Consider the following 10,000-nt stretch of genomic DNA (forward strand, 5'->3'; position numbering starts at 1 on the left):
AGGATCCCTCTGGAGTATTTGCTACTACCACCAAGATCTGCACCGACGGCGGCTCCGGGCAGGCTCACGCCCACAACCCTTCTACGCTCACCGTCGCGACCCCCCTACTCGTCGGGGCCTCAGCGCCGTCGCTCTCTTCGAGCTGACACGGACGTTATTCGCTCTGCCGACCGACGGCCCGGTATAGGCACGACGCTATAGCGCCTCCCATTTTAAGGGCTAGTTGCTTCGGCAGGTGAGTTGTTACACACTCCTGAGCGGATTCCGACCTCCATGGCCACCGTCCTGCTGTCTTTAGCAACCAACTCCTTTTCGTGGGATCCGAAATGTGCGTCGTTTAGGCGCCTTAACCGGGCGTTTGGTTCATCCCACAGCGCCAGTTCTGCTTACCAAAAATGGCCCACTGGGCGCTCAGATTCAAATCAATTGCCGCGGCCTCAATCAAGGAAAAAGGCCGGGCTTCTCACCCATTGAAAGTTTGAGAATAGGTTGAGGTCGTTTCGACCCCAAGGCCTCTAATCATTCGCTTTACCGGATGAAACTCCGTTTGTTCTCTTTGCGAGCACCAGCTATCCTGAGGGAAACTTCGGGGGGAACCAGCTACTAGATGGTTCGATTAGTCTTTCGCCCCTATACCCAACTCCGACGATCGATTTGCACGTCAGAATCGCTGCGGACCTCCACCAGGGTTTCCCCTGGCTTCGTCCTGGCCAGGCATAGGTCACCATCTTTCGGGTCCCAACGTGTGCGCTCTGGGTTCGTCCGGCCGACTCGACCAAACCCTTTTAAGGGGGAAAGATCTCGCGAGCATTCGGACGCCCTGGGGTTGCGCCCGCTCTGTTCGAGACGGGATCACCCCTCGCGGATGCACCCTCATCGGGGCCGCTTCACTTTCATTGCGCCTCGCGAGTTTAGTTTGATAATTTCTCGACGACTTGCGCACATGTTAGACTCCTTGGTCCGTGTTTCAAGACGGGTCGGGTGGGACCCGACTTCTACTCTCCGCTCTGGGCCTCCACAGGTTGAGCACCGCAACTTTTTCTCTTTTACAAAAAAAAGCTACGACACCTCCCGGGAGGAGACAGGTCACGACCGGGCAGTACTGTTGGGAAACGCCGCGCTCGTCATCGCGGCACCCGCGAAGGTAACCACGAAACTCGCTAACGGACGCCCCGTGTAACAGACACCCAGTCGGTCGCGGAGTCCTACTAGGCCCCCCACTTGCGGACCTTGGCGTGGCTATTGCGATCGCAGAACGACTTATGCAAGAGAGCCGCCAATTCAGGCAGTCTCCATGCAGCGTTAAGGGCATACAACCAAGTGCCGGGAGCGGGGACTTGTTCGACCTTCGAGGGCCCACCCGTTTAACCCCCTGAACGGTTTCACGCACTCTTGAACTCTCTCTTCAAAGTTCTTTTCAACTTTCCCTCGCGGTACTTGTTCGCTATCGGTCTCGTGGCGATATTTAGCCTTAGAAGGAGTTTACCTCCCGCTTAGGGCTGCACGCTCAAGCAACCCGACTCTTGGGAAGGGATCCGATGCACGGTCTCGGCTCGTCTTATCTACGGGCCTGACACCCTCTGTGGGTTGCTCGCCCCGTTCATGGAGACTTGGACGATAGATACCGGACAGACGCGCACGATCCTCCCGAACACCACATTCCTCGGCACCCGCTCAACCGGGCGCGAGGTTCGGTGCTGGGCTCATCCCTGTTCGCTCGCCGCTACTAAGGGAATCCTTGTTAGTTTCTTTTCCTCCGCTTACTGATATGCTTAAGTTCAGCGGGTAGTCTCATCTAAACTGAGGTCAGAATGAATTGTTTGTTTTCAAAAGGAGACAACACTTTATCTAGCTCGGCAGACTTTGGCGTTTTAAAGCCGGGAAAGATTGAATAATTGCCGGTTCAAATTTTTTTTTTTCGAAATAAAGCGAGTCTCTCGTTATTCGCAAAAATTAATTTACGAAAAGTGACAGGGCGTCCTGCGGCTTTTTGTATTGAAACAACGCGTCGTGCGCGAACCAAGCTTGCATAACGAGCGGTTAGAGTGAGTGATAATTCGCGGTGGTCGACACTTCGACACGCCCGGCGCACACACACAACTAAACTCGCGTTGAAGCGGTATATCGCGCACACGCAGCCGACACCTTGTTCGAGAAGATGTGTTTATTTCTAAAATTTTTTTTTGAGTTGGCTCAAAAATTTCCCATCTGTTTTGCCATCGAAAAAGGTTTCTTTTGAATAGAGAGGAAAAAAACAAAACAGGGCGAACCTTCTTTTATTTTTCCCCCTTTTTTGTATTTGAGGCATCGCGGACACTTAAGTCGCGCGGCACCCAGACGTTAGAGATTCGGGAGCTTTTATGCGGTCAGGCCGGGTGAAAAATAAATCTCGCCGCGACCCAACATGCAAAACCAAGACTGAAAAAATCTCTGTTCGTTCATCATTCGACCGACCCTCAGTCAGATGTGGCCCGAGCGAGAAGCTGGGCCGCCATTTACGTTCAAGATTTCGATGCTCCATGTGTTCTGCAGTTCGCATGGATTAGCGCACTTTGCTGCGCTCTTCATCGATCCACGAGCCTAGTGATCCACCGTTCAGGGTCGTATATAAAACGACATATTCGTTTTCTTCTCTCTTTTTCTCCAACCCGCCCAAGCAAATGAATGCGAGGGCGGAGAAAGAAAGCCAGAAAGAAAATGTTCCGATAAACACTCGTACTAGAATTTGGGTTTAGTGTGTTATTGTGATTTTGAATTCTTCCTACTTCATCGAGAGGGCGAAGGGCAAGCTTAAAAAACATTCGGTTTTCAACGGCATAGTGTCGGGCTTTGGAGTGTTAGTCTATACGACGCACACGCACGCAACCACGAGTATCTACGCCCGAAAAGAACGTCCAGAGTAAAGTCTCACACTTTCGTCCCCCACCGAGAATCAAAAAATCCCGAAGACGAAGAGAGAAACAAAAAAAAACAATTTCGATTGGGCGTATCCGCTTTAAACCACCGCGCATCAGAGCGCCTGATACCCGTTCAAAATCTTGATGTTTTTTTTTTTTCCGACTCTCCATCCACCGAGTTTTTATTTTTCAAAGTGTTTGATTTAGGGACTAAGACTTTATAAAATCTCCTTTATTGTTCCTTCGGTACTCGCGGCCCAGGCGGGCTATCGTATTCTTCACTCTACTAACGTCAACACTGTGAGCGCCGCTAAAGGTCGAATGAATCTATAGAGACATTCACCATCGAAGCAGGAAGAATTTGCTCACGGCCATAGACCAAATCGAAAGACTTTGTGTTTTTTTTTGAGCCGAGAGGAAAGAAAAATCAATTTGAAAAGGCGAATCCGCTTTAAACCACCGCGCATCAGAGCGCCTGATACCCGTTCAAAATAAATGATTTTCTTCCGTCAACCCACACATAGTTCATACGATGTCTTACGCCGAAAGACTTTTGATGGGGTTTTTTTGTTTTGCAACTTTTAGTTGTTTCGTGCTCAACCAAAGCCATATGCGCAAAACATTTGTCTTGTTCGTTTATGATCCTTCCGCAGGTTCACCTACGGAAACCTTGTTACGACTTTTACTTCCTCTAAAGGATCAAGTTCGACCATCTTTCAGTCTCGCCGTTGGTAGGCACCGCACGGGCAGAGATTGCTCCCCACTCGACGGCACCCCGACAAGCCCGTCCGAAGGCCTCACTAAATCATTCAATCGGTAGTAGCGACGGGCGGTGTGTACAAAGGGCAGGGACGTAATCGACGCGGGCTAGTGACCCGCGCCTACTAGGGATTCCTGGTTCATGGGGATCATTGCAGTCCCCAATCCCAACCACGAAGGAGGTTCAGCGGTTACCCGGTCCTTTCGGACAGGGAGAGTGAAACACGCTGATTCCTTCAGTGTAGCGCGCGTGCGGCCCAGGACATCTAAGGGCATCACAGACCTGTTATTGCTCACTGTCACGCGGCTGGACGCCGCTTGTCCCTCTAAGAAGACTGCGTGACGGACGCGAGAGCAGAAGGTATCGCCGGGGATGACGACGACCGAATAACAATAGAGCCAGCCCCCGCGAGACATTCCCGACAAAGCCCCGCCATACCTCATCCGCCAGGCAACCAACCCGTGAAGGCCGTACACCCGACGAACAAAGCACAACGAAACCAAGCCGAGAGATTGCCTCACTAAAGGAACCAGTCCCACCGAGACCCGAATCGCCGCCACCTGATCCCGACGCCTCCGTACTCCCTTCGGTTTCAATTGATAAAACCCGTCACCTATTTAGCAGGCTAGAGTCTCGTTCGTTATCGGAATTAACCAGACAAATCGCTCCACCAACTAAGAACGGCCATGCACCACCACCCACCGAATCAAGAAAGAGCTCTCAATCTGTCAATCCTTCCAGTGTCCGGGCCTGGTGAGGTTTCCCGTGTTGAGTCAAATTAAGCCGCAGGCTCCACTCCTGGTGGTGCCCTTCCGTCAATTCCTTTAAGTTTCAGCTTTGCAACCATACTTCCCCCGGAACCCAAAGACTTTGGTTTCCCGGAAGCTGCCCGTCGAGTCATTGGAGTAACTCCGACGGATTGCTGGTTGGCATCGTTTATGGTTAGAACTAGGGCGGTATCTGATCGCCTTCGAACCTCTAACTTTCGTTCTTGATCAAGGAAAACATTCTTGGCAAATGCCTTCGCTGTTGTTCGTCTTGCGGCGGTCCAAGAATTTCACCTCTGTCGCCGCAGTACGAATGCCCCCGTCCGTCTCTATTGACCATTACCTCGGGTCCAAAAGTAAAAGACCAGCAAAATCGGACCGAGGTCCTATTCCATCATTCCATGCTGCGATATTCAGGCGTTGGGATACACCTGCTTTGAGCACTCTAATTTGTTCAAAGTAAACGTTGCCGGCCGCCCGAGACACCCGGTGAAGGGCACCCCGAACGATTGACTGGGTGGAGCGAATCGAGTCAACTACGACCAAAATTAAAAAAGAACCCGAAAGAACTTTCCAACTCTGGCCGCAGATACAACAACGACGCACCGACCACCACTCCGGCGATGTTGTCCGACCGTGAAGAGAGTCGGGCTTTGACACCCGGGCTCCCAGAGCGTGAAACGCAACACCCTTGATTCAGAGCGGCGCCGCCCGGCCGAAGACAGACATCCGACTACGAGCTTTTTAACCGCAACAACTTTAATATACGCTATTGGAGCTGGAGTTACCGCGGCTGCTGGCACCAGACTTGCCCTCCAATGGTTCCTCGTTAAAGGATTTAAAGTGTACTCATTCCAATCACGGGGCCTCGGAAGAGTCCCGTATCGTTATTTTTCGTCACTACCTCCCCGTGCCGGGAGTGGGTAATTTGCGCGCCTGCTGCCTTCCTTGGATGTGGTAGCCGTTTCTCAGGCTCCCTCTCCGGAATCGAACCCCGATTCCCCGTTACCCGTTGCAACCATGGTAGGCGCGTAACCTACCATCGACAGTTGATAAGGCAGACATTTGAAAGATACGTCGCCGGCGCGAAGGCCGTGCGATCGGCGTGAAGTTATCCAGAGTCACCAAAATTGGTACGGTGCGCGAGCCCGAAAGCCCGGCCCCGACTGGTTTTGATCTAATAAAAGCACCTCTTCTGCGAGCCCGAAAGCCCGCAGTCGAGGCTCGAGTGCATGTATTAGCTCTAGAATTACCACAGTTATCCAAGTAGGATGGAGTGGATCTAAGGAACCATAACTGATTTATTGAGCCATTCGCGGTTTCGCCGTCTAGCGGCTTGTACTTAGACATGCATGGCTTAATCTTTGAGACAAGCATATGCTACTGGCAGGATCAACCAGGTATTTCGTGTATGTTTGTTTGATATGCATCCGGCGAGTTGCGGGTTTTTATTTCGCCCACGCATCACCAAACACACACCAAATCAACACGTTTTTCGTTTTTTTTCTTTTTCTTCGGAAACTAAAATTTTTGATCGCAACGCCTGGCGTGTCACAGCGAGTCCCAGTGAAGAGAAACACCGATCCGATCCGTTTGTTGGATTTTTTTCATTTCAATTTCCAAAGTCAAAGACCATTCAACGGTCTATGAGCCCAAAGTGAATCGGATTCATTCGACCGGTCTTGATATATTCATCAACTTTTTTTCCCGTATTACGGTTTTCGACGGTCATATGTGGCGTGCTGTATGCTCATAAGTCAAGCCTGCTTTACTAAGCTGACAAGCATACATCTTTTAAATTTTTGTGGGCTCAGAGTTTTATTTTTATTTTTCCACCGCCGAGGCACACTCTCGCATCACCCCGCACGACACACACACACACACACACCTCACCGCTCAACGGTCACACGAGGCAGAATTTTCCGCAAAGACTTTCGAAGAGAAAGAGAAAACTCGGAACAACCGCGGTCAGAGGCCAGCATAGAGGCATCGTATAGAAAGTCATGGGCGGAAAAAAACAAATCATTTCAAGTCGAGACAAGCAACCAGACTACCCCTATAAAAGTGCGCAATTCTTTAAGAGTTCACCGAAGAATGACCGAGATCAAGTATGCACGAAACGAACATATTCCAAGGGCAGCTGAATAAGCGATTCTGCGCCGAAGCGCGAGAAAAGCAAGCGGTACACCGATGGGGATCGTTTTTTTATCGTGTTAGATTCGTTGTTGTCAAGCAAGGATTCTCAAAATGTTTTTTGCATTGCACCCAAGTTTCGTACTGATTACTTGTCGCAGACCGGTGACTGTCAAAAAAAAATTTTTTACGTTTTTTCTTGAGAGGTCACTGCCTACACACAACTCCGGGCGGGCCGTACACTCACAGCCGTTTGAATTCTCCCTTCGTGTGTCATGGCCATAACTGAGCGTACATCTTACCGGGCGCCGAGTTGATCTGGCTTGTTCGATGAACGTTCGGGATACGTACAATCGATATAGCTCCAACCGTAACTCGTTTGTAATTACGCCGGCCATACTCAGCGGGCGCTCAGCTCAGCTCTCGATATCTTCCGTCGAAGGGAAGTTCGTAGTAAAAGAGAGTCAGAGTCGACGCCACATTTTGCGGTCCTCGCATCTCATCCGATTTTTGAATTTTATAGATTTGCCATCACTTCCACCCAATTCTCTCGTATATTTCAATCTCTTGACTTTGTCCGACCGGGCCGTCTTCGCCCCCCTTCAACTCCGTCCATCTCCACTTCTGTGTTCCACACAACGAGCTTCCGTCAAACGGCAAAATGTGAAATATGCGCACGCCGCACGAAATAATTTGAAAGCGTTCTGTTTGGTGGCTTTTTTATTTTTATCTCTCGGCTCACACACACACACACACATTTCCGCCTGAACGGTAATTTTTTTTGATACGGTGTCAAAAAGTGAAAAGACGCGCACCATTTTCTTTTCTCTTCCGTATCGTCGCTGACGGTAAACGCTGATGGTTATGATGCCGTAAGTTTGGAAGAAAGAATCTTTCCCGTCTTGTCTTGTTACGGTAAAATAACAAAGAACAAGCGTCCGATTTCTCTCACAGACGGCCACAGACAAACCACACGTGCCGAAGAAACGAAACGTCCGAAACCAAAAAAATGTTTGACGCGCGCACCTCTTCTGAACTTTTCGACCAAGAGTCGTTGGATCGAGTGACGAGCTTCTCAGCTGTCGCACCAATCGGTGAAGCGGGCGTTTGAATTCCCGTCCACATCGCGGTTCGGATATATTTTTACATATACCGACCATCGGAAATTTCGAAAACGGTTTTACCGAAGGAATGATATTTCACACACCGACAGCTCATCGAGTTCGTCTCCGTTCAACGGTTGTTTTTTTTTAAGACTTTTTGATCGCATGGGGCTAAACTGGTTAGAGCAAAGCCGCGATCCAAGCAGTGAAAAAAAAACAAAGACAGTGCAAGCGCGATCGAACGGAATCGAAACTAAAATCATGTGAAGTGGCGGGCGGAAAGGAGCTCAGCTACGGTGGAAATGAAACTACAACTAACGCCGAACCGGACAACTTCCCATTCTGCGTCTTCGTTTCATTTCCCAAAGCTCCCCGTCGATACCAAAGTTTTTGCGTCGAAGCTACTAAAGAAATTTCGCGCTTTCCTTTTCGCCTCTTTCGCCTTCCCTTCGATATCTATCCAACCACCGGCTTCGACTTTATTTCTTTCACCCGTCTATTCGCCCGATAGTCGACGGTCGGCCATTCTTTGGTATCGGCCAGGCGGACTAACAAGAAGTAAGACTCGTTTGAAAAATTTGGACCGGGCTTTACAATCGCTGCTTGTCGTAATGTCGCAAATTTGAAAAAAATTTTCAATTCGAGAAACCAAACTATTCGACACTTCGAAAATTTTTGGGACTCTGAAAATTTTTCCGAGTTTAGGAATCGAGACCTCTTCTATACTAAGGAAAACCACTAATGTTCCGCCGCATAATGTCTCCGTTTTCCGGCTCATTTTTAGCGATTGGACGGGGACATTGCCCCATCCAACCGCCAGCCGACTTTCAGGAACCGTCGTTTTCAAAGTTGGGACTTAGAAAATTTTCGACGAGTGGGAATTTTTTACGGTCGCAAGTCATCACGACACGCCCGACCAACCCATTTGAGAGCCGCCACGCCTCGACGGTGTGACGGCTTTTTTTCGAATCGACGGGTCTCGCTCACTCCTCTCTCGCGCCGACCAGAGGCCGGGCGAGAGAGTCGTTGCCAAACACCGTCGTCGGAAATGGGAGAATTTGAGTGGGAATTTTTTACGGTCGCGAGTCATCACGACACGCCCGACCAACCCACTTGAGAGCCGCCACGCCTCGACGGTGTGACGGCTTCTCTTTTCGAATCGACGGGTCTCGCTCACTCCTCTCTCGCGCCGACCAGTGGCCGGGCGAGAGAGTCGTTGCCAAACACCGTCGTCGGAAATCGAGAAATTTTCATTTCCATTTCCATTTTTTTTCATCGGCCTTTATACGTCCAAGTCCCGCCAACCACGTCACTACCACGTCGTCGGGACTTAGAAAAATTTTTCAATTTTTCGGACTTAGAAAATTTTTCAACTTTCTTTTTTTCGACAACCTCTTCCCTATATAGGAAAGTAGTGGATGTTCCGGGCAGTAACTGTACGAAAAAGTCGATTTCCGAATTTTTGCCGGACATTCACCTGAGCTCAGGCCGGGCCGCCCGCTCAACTGCCGCCCGGTCACCACCAAAAACCGGTCTTGGAAATTTTAGGACTTAGAAAATTTTTCAACTTTTTCTTTCTCGACAACCTCTTCCCTATATAGGAAAGTAGTGGATGTTCCGGGCAGTAACTGTACGAAAAAGTTGATTTCCGAAATTTTGCCGGGCTTTCACCAGAGCTCAGGCGGGGCTTACCATCACACCCGCCGACCGGTCACCACCAAAAACCGGTCTTGGAAATTTTAGGACTTAGAAATTTTTTCCAACTTTTTTTCTTTCGCTCTTTCTCTCTTTTTCAGCCGTCTTTGCTCGTCCCAGTGCCGCCTATAGCTTCACTATCCATCGTCGGGACTTAGAAAAATTTTTCAATTTTTCGGACTTAGAAAATTTTTTCAATTTTCATTTTCGACAACCTCTTCCCTATATAGGAAAGTAGTGGATGTTCCGGGCAGTAACTGTACGAAAAAGTTGATTTCCGAAATTTTGCCGGACATTCACCTGAGCTCAGGCCGGGCCGCCCGCTCAACTGCCGACCGGTCTCCACCAAAAACCGGTCTTGGAAATTTTAGGACTTAGAAATTTTTTCCAACTTTTTTTCTTTCGCTCTTTCTCTCTTTTTCAGCCGTCTTTGCTCGTCCCAGTGCCGCCTATAGCTTCACTATCCATCGTCGGGACTTAGAAAAATTTTTCAATTTTTCGGACTTAGAAAATTTTTTCAATTTTCATTTTCGACAACCTCTTCCCTATATAGGAAAGTGGTGGATGTTCCGGGCAGTAACTGTACGAAAAAGCTCATTTCCGAGAGGGTCGCCGGACTTTCACCAGAGCCCGGGCCGGGCCGCC

At 49.5% G+C, this 10,000-nt stretch overlaps 3 non-coding genes across 3 annotated transcripts in view; all 3 read right to left on the reverse strand.

The window, feature by feature from the left end:
• The window catches only part of LOC124338689, a 4,575-nt gene extending 2,766 nt beyond the window's left edge, over window positions 1-1,809 (reverse strand). Inside the window, exon 1 of the ribosomal RNA XR_006917935.1 lies at window positions 1-1,809. This exon is cut by the window's left edge and continues 2,766 nt beyond it. This is a non-coding gene — a ribosomal RNA (large subunit ribosomal RNA).
• A 641-nt stretch (window positions 1,810-2,450) lies between these two features.
• On the reverse strand, window positions 2,451-2,603 carry LOC124338681. Its single transcript, XR_006917926.1, has one exon. It is a non-coding gene; the product is annotated as a 5.8S ribosomal RNA (ribosomal RNA).
• Window positions 2,604-3,533: 930 nt separating this feature from the next.
• Window positions 3,534-5,827, reverse strand: LOC124338737. Its single transcript, XR_006917978.1, has one exon. It is a non-coding gene; the product is annotated as a small subunit ribosomal RNA (ribosomal RNA).
• Window positions 5,828-10,000: the final 4,173 nt, after the last annotated feature.

This window comes from Daphnia pulicaria, chromosome 4 (genome assembly GCF_021234035.1).
Source record: "Daphnia pulicaria isolate SC F1-1A chromosome 4, SC_F0-13Bv2, whole genome shotgun sequence".
Lineage (NCBI taxonomy): Eukaryota > Metazoa > Arthropoda > Branchiopoda > Diplostraca > Daphniidae > Daphnia > Daphnia pulicaria.